Below are 7,446 nucleotides of genomic sequence, written 5' to 3' on the forward strand. Positions count from 1 at the left end.
GCTCACACTTGTAATTCCAGCATTTGGGAGGCTGAGACTAGAGGATCACAGTTCAAGGACAGCCTTGGCTATTTAGTGAGGACTTCTGCAAATTAGTGAGATCCTGTTTCAAAATAAAGAATAAAAAATAGAGCAGGGGATGTAGCTCAAGTGTAGAATGCCCCTGGGTTCCATTCCCAGACCTGCAAAAATCAATCAATCAATCAATAAATAAATAAAATATGAACATATATACAAACAGATAATAATATAAATTATCTTTATAAATGTTTAGGTGTATCTGTTAAGTATACTCTGAATTATAAATCAATGTAAGAAGAATGGATTATTCAATAAATTAGAAAAGTTGTTGTAAGTTTGGAAAGATTTAAAAAATTAAAAATATGCATAAACATTTTAAAAACTCTTAACAATTAACACATATTTAATTGTTTTTCATTGTTTATTTTTTGGTTTTCTTTTTTAAATTTTTTATTTGTTTATAATGAGGTATAAGATGGTAGAGGCATACAGGCACACATCATCTAATTAGCCTTTCTTCAATTCCAACTCCATTTCCTCCCCATTCCTTCTTCTTATATTTGTCTTAGTGATTGACTTTGAAATGTTTGTGAATGCACATCATTTCCCATAGGGAATTTCACTCTTTCCTCTTTCTATCCCTCTCAGGTCCCATTATTTACTAATCTAGAGTTCTTTCTATGTCTAGAGTTCCTCCTATGACCCATTTTATCCCTAGCTTCTGCATAGTAGGGAGAGCATTCTATTTCATTTTTTGTGACTGACTACTCTCATTTAGCATGATGTTCTCCAGTTCCATCCATTTCCTGTAAATGACATAATTTTGTTCTTTTTATGGCTGAGTAAAATTCCCTTTTGTACATATTTCATAGTTTGTAGTCCTCTTATCTGTTGATGGACATCATGTCTGGTTCCATGGTTTGGCAATTGTGAACTGTGCAGTTATGAACATAGATACACATGCATTAGTTTGGTAGTTTTGTTTTCATTCTTTTGGGTAGATACCCAGAAATATTGCAGAATCATGTGGTAGGTTCATTCCCATTCTTCTGAGGATCCTTCATACTGTATTCCAAAATGGTTGCATTAATTTGCAATTCCACCAACAATGTATTAAAATTCCCACTTTACCACATCCTTGATAGCATTCATTGTTTATATTTTTTAAAAACTGCCATTCTAGTTGGAGTTAGGTGAAATCTCAGGTTAGTTTTGATTTCCATCTCTCTGATTTCTAATGTTGCTGAATATTTTTTATACATTTATTGCCTATGTGAATTTCTTCTTTTGTGAAATGTCTATTTAGTTTGGTTGCCCATTTTTTATTGGATTAATTTTTTTCTTAGTGCTGAGTTTCTTAAGTTCTCTGTATATTCTAGATATTAGTCCTCTATTGGAATAGTAGGTGGCAAAAATTTCTCCCATTCTCTTGGCTCTCTCTTGAGGTTCTTTTTATTTTTTTCCGGGTCTGGGGATGGAACCTAGGGGTATTTGACCTCTAAGCTACACCCCTTGACCTATTTTTTATTCTTTATATTGAAACTGGATCTCACTGAGTTGCGGAGGTCCTCACTAAGTAGCTGAGGCTGTCCGCGAACCATGATCTTCTGGTCTCAGCCTCCCAAATACTAGAATTACAAACATGTGCCACCATGCCTGTCTCTCTCTTGAGGTTCTTGATAGCTTATTTGCTGTACAGAAGCTCTTCAGTTTAATGCAATCTCATATATTGATCCGTGTTTTAGTTTCTTGTGATTTGGGGGTCTTGTTGAGAAGGTTTTTATTTGTGCCTATGTGTTAGTGTTGAACCTATGCCCTCTTCAAGGAGCCTCAAGATCTCTGGTCTAATTTTCAAGTCTTTGATCCATCTTGAATTGACTCTTGTGCAGGGAGAGAAATTGGGTTTATTTTAATTTTTCTGCATATGGTTAACCAGTTTTGCCAACATCATTTGTTGAACAAACTATCTTTTTTCCATTGTATGTTTTTAGCTCCTTTGTCAAATATCAATTGGCTGTTAAGTGTGCAGATTTGTTTCAGAGTCTTCTATTCTGCTCCATTGTTCTGTGGATCTGTTTTTGTTCCAGTACCATGCTTTTTTATTATTATGACTTTGTAGTATTTCACAGTCAGGTATCGTTATTTCTCTTGCATGGTTTTTGTTGCTGAGCACTACTTTAGCTATTCTGAGTTTTTTGTTGAATTAAAGGCTGATTTTTCTATGTCTGTGAGGAATGACATCAGTAATTTAATGGGTGTTGCATTAAATCTGTAGATCACTTTTAAGAGTATGATAATTTTGATGATATTTATTTTGCCTATTCATGAACATGGAAGATCTTTCCTTCTTCTAAGGTCTTCTTTGATTTCCTTTTTCAATATTTTATAGTTTTCTTTGTAGAGGTCTTTTGGTTTGTTTATAAACTTTCTAAAATTAAGAAATTAAAATTTTAAACCAATAAATTAAAAACTTAAAAATTATTAACTTCTTGGAAAAATTAAGAAATTATTTTAATATGATTTATCTACATAAAGAAATAAAGTATGGAATTTCCCTCTTCTCCTCTCCCATCACCCCCAGTTAGGCCTTCTTAAGAAATTTCCTAATGTATATGATGTATATTTACAGACATATCAAAGTCAGTCATTAAGCCAAACATGAGAAGAAGGGAGAAAGAAATGGGAGTGGGCAGGGAAGTGTTAAATGAGTGATGTATGTCTCTGCCATTTTGCACTCCATTAAGATGTATGACTACAATGCACCAATAAAAAACAATATTAATAAAGAACTAAAATATGATTACATAGAGAAATAGAATTATATTTAGCTAAAATGCAAGTTAGAAAGACAGTAGTTACATAAATGATGTTTTTGAACAAATCTTATAAAAAGAGCAAACATTAATAATTCTAAACATGCATTTATAGTTGAAAAAATAAAGAAATAAACACCATGATATTAAACAGTATCTGGTTTTGTCTTTTTCATATGTGATTTTCCCCAGTCAGGAAACATTCTCTAGTTTTAAGAATTTGTGTCAATAGTTTAAATATGGGACAATTATATTGTTTTTATTTTTTCATAATAAATATTTTATTATATTATTTCCATTGAATTTCCATGACAAATATAGGGTGTAAAACAACTCATATTTATTATCTTTTAGTTTGGGAGATCAGAAGTTTGAAATAGGTTTCACTGAGATAAATTCAAGGTGTCAGAGTTGCCTTTCTACTGTAGGCTTTAGAAACAAATTTTTTTTTTTCTCTGCCTTTTTCAGCTTCTAAAAGCCATCTGTGTTCTTTGGTGGTGAGAACATGAAGGAAGTTTTCAAAGTCAGCAGCATATTATCTTAAAATCTGTCTCTGACTTCTCTTTTGCATTCTGTCTTCACTTTAAGTGACCTTGGTATTACACTGAACCCATCTTTATCATCCAAAACAATCTTTTCATCTTGAAGTCCTTCACCTTCATTTGTAAAATTCCCTTTGCCATATAAGATAAAGATCCTTAGGAATGGAGTTTGAATATCTTTGAAGAGGGCATTATTTCATCTCCTACAATTTGTTAGTATGTTTAAGGGTAATTTTAAATGTTTATTTTTTATTTTCTTAGAAGAATACATAATTCTTAAAGTTTAAATGAAATACAATTCTGTTAAATAACTAAAAAAGAAAGAATACTTTAATTTAAAAAAATTGCCTAGATTGGGTTTTTAGAGATTATCAATTTTAATTCTGCCAACTGTGGTAACTCAGTATTTCTGTGGACAAGTCACTTCAAAGCTCTGCTGTTTAATTTCTTTATGTGACACTAGGGAATTTGCACTTTAAAGACTTACAACTTTCAGCTGAGGGCTGAAAACTTGGACTAGGACTCTATGACTTTATGAGATTGTTCCAACTGGAATGGCAGTGTAGGCAGAAAAGCAAGCTAATGTTCTCCAGTAGAACACTAAAGGCACATTCAAAGTTGTTTCTAATTCTGTTGGGTGTTATTTGGAATGCTTTCTCTGTGTTTCCTATATTCACTTGTATTGTGGATAATTAAAATCCACATATAATATAAAATTCATTTACTCAGAAGACACTTACACAGCAACTACTTTATGTTAGACATGGTGTTAGGGGATTGCTTCTACACCATAAGTAATATGAATTGAGCAAATGAATGCTACTGAAAGATAAGCACCAAGAAGAAAGAGACCTATTTCTGTCCCACAAGAAGGCAAAACTTTAGTTGAGTAGAGGGAATAACTTGAAGGCAAAGATGGTTCTATTGGCCACTGTATGTCCAACTTCTTCTTGTACTCTTTTACCTTGCTAGAACTCTTATTTATGACTGATAGTTAAAGGAAAGTTCTTCATTTATTTATGTGTTGACAAACATCTAACTGGGTCCTGTAATTTGGTTATTGTGAATTATTCTTTAATAAATATATATCCAATATATACATAAAATTTTCTGCCTTTAATTCTTTTGGAAAGATACTGAGTAGTGGTATAGTTGGGTCATATGGATAGTTATATTCCTAGTCTTTTGAGGAATCTTCATAATGATCCCCATAGTGGCTTTACTAATTTGCAGTCTCAGAACCAGTATATTTAAGGTTCTATTGCCCCACATCCTTACCAGCATTTATTGTCATTTATACTTTTAATGGCTATCATTTTAGCTGGAGCTAGACAGAATCTCAGTTTTGAACATTTTTATATATGTGTTGACTGTATTTCTTCTTTTGAAAAATATCTATTCAGTTCAATTGCCCATTTTTGATTGGGTTATTGGTATATACACACAATGGATTTTACTCTGCCATAAAGAAGGACAAAATTAGGTAATCTGGAGGAAAATGGATGGAAATAGATAATAGTATGCTAAGTAAGAACATACAATCACAGAAAATCAAGAGCCACATTGTCTCCTCTATGGGGAAGCCAGATAAAAAATAGGAAAAAAGGAACTGTATATAAATAAAAAGAGAGATGGGTAGAATAATAAAAGGGGATTGGGGAGGGGGAAAGGAGAACTAATGAAGAAAATCGATTAACTAATGCTAAATTCATATGTGAAGGTACCACTACCAAGTTCACTAAATGTACATAAAGATGAGTAGTAGGATCAGGAAAGAATCATACTAGGTACTATGTCCATGTATTTTTTGTATTACTTTGAACATTTGATATATAATTACAATGCACCAACATAAGTATGAGAAAAATAGCCAAAAGGAGAGAGAGAGAGAGAGAGAGAGAGAGAGAGAGAGAGAGAGAGAGAGAGAGAGAGAGGAGGATGAGCACAAGGAAGAAGAGAATAATGAGGAGAAGGAGGAAGTGGAGGAGAAAGAGGAGGGGGAAGAGAAAGAAAGAAAGAAAGAAAGAAAGAAAGAAAGAAAGAAAGAAAGAAAGAAAGAAGAGAGAAAGAAAGAAAGAAAGAAAGAAAGAAAGAAAGAAAGAAAGAAAGTTTTTTGTATAATTAATGGTCTATGTAGCCTATCCACTTGAATGTTTAGAAGGAAGTCATAACTCACCATGTCCAAAATACGTTGTTAGTCATTATTTTTTTTCTTCAACACTAGTCCTCTTCCTGGATTTCTATTTTCAGTGAATTACACCATAATCAATCCTCTTATGTAGCCAGAGCCCTATGAGTCATTCTTGGTACTTAATTTCCCTTACCCGCTCTATCAGACAAGGTACCAGCAGAAATCAGATGACAAACTCACATTTAAAATAACTCTAAAATAATTTGGGGCTTGTTTATGAAAGATGAGCAGGGTATAGGGCTCCCACAATAAATAATGAAGTATCTTGGAATTCTTTTTGCCCCACTGCCACAAAAGACTAACTGAAATCCAGAGAAATCCTGAAGGCCTGCCATGATAAAAACAAGAGTTGAGAGTGAGGGTGGGGTTGGAGTGGAGAATACAGTCACTGGAGCTGGTACTGCAGGTGGTACAGCTGAACCTCACTTTCTTACAACAATGTCGTGTATTTCATGACACTCCTCTTGGACCTAATAAGAAGCCACAGACTAAGAAATCCTTAAAATGACTTATACAGACAGGTAAGCCTCCCAGGGAGGGAAGGAGGGCAGAGAAGCCTGGGGAGTGAATATCAGGGATAAGAATGAGGAAGCACAGTGACAGATGTCTTTTTTCAACCACAAAGCTTTGTCAGTATCTGCAGTCAATCTGCCAGCTTCCTCCTATCTCTTTTTTCTTTTTTCTTTTTGCAGTACCGGGGATGGAACCCAGGAGCATTCTACCTCTGACCTACACCCCAGCCCTAATTTTATTTTCTTTATTTTGAAACAGGGTCTCACTGAGTTGCAAAGTGCCTCACTGTGTAGCAGCCAAGGCTGTCCTTGAACCGCAACCCTCCCATTTCAGCCTCCCAAATGCTGGGATTACAAGCATGTGCCACCATGCTTTCCCAGTTTCTTACTTTTGTGACTTACTTTTGTGACTTACTTTTGTGATACCATAATGTTCTCCAGTTCCATTTATCTGCATTAACACCACTCGATGCTAAGACAACTATCATGTGTCATAATTAAAGAATTTATTTATTTATTTATTTACTTATTTATTTATTAGTACTTGGGATTGATTCTGGGACCATTCTTCCTCTTAGCTATACCACCAGCCCTTTTTATTTATTTATTTTTAATCTTGATCAGGTTATCTATAAGTCACTGGGGGTCTTGCTAAGTTACTGAGGCTGGCTCAAATCTGTGATCCTCATGTTTTAGCCTCCCAAGTACTTGGATTACAAGCATTTGCCATCATTCTTGGCTAATATTTTATTTTTAAAGTTGTTTCCTATTTGTCAGCTTTAAAACTAGAATGATCTCTTAAAAATGTATAATCTTGCCCCTTCTTCCATTTAAAATACAGCATTATTTTCCTTTTAGCACTATAATAAAGATCAGAATCATTAACTTAACCCTTCATTGGCACACTTATTTTCTCCTCACCTACTTAACTCTTGTTTTCCTCCGGATCTTTATTAAGTCTTCATTTTCTTTTCTACAATGCTTTTCTTTACAACAAATCCCGTGATAAACAGAGCTAACCTATTTGGCACATAGCAAAAACTTTTCTAAAGCTTGTTGAATGAAAAAAAAAATTCTATTCGACCATTTAAACTTCATCTTTTGTGTTCTGAAGTGTGTAAGTATGTTGCACAACTAACAAAGTTTTAAGAGCTCCTGCGGAAGTATTTTTTCTTCTCCATTCCTGGCACCGGGGCACACAGAGCAGAATTCAACCATCATTTCTCTCCTGGGGCTCATTCTGGAAAGCTGCCGGAGGGGCCACACGGCCTCCCAGAGCCGAACGACTTCATAGAAAGTTATTATGCATTCCTTGGTTTGCAAATGGGGATGAGTTCACCGAAGGTGAAAATCAACTGTGAGAAAAG

Source organism: Muscardinus avellanarius, assembly GCF_963383645.1.
Source record: "Muscardinus avellanarius genome assembly, chromosome: 10".
NCBI lineage: Eukaryota > Metazoa > Chordata > Mammalia > Rodentia > Gliridae > Muscardinus > Muscardinus avellanarius.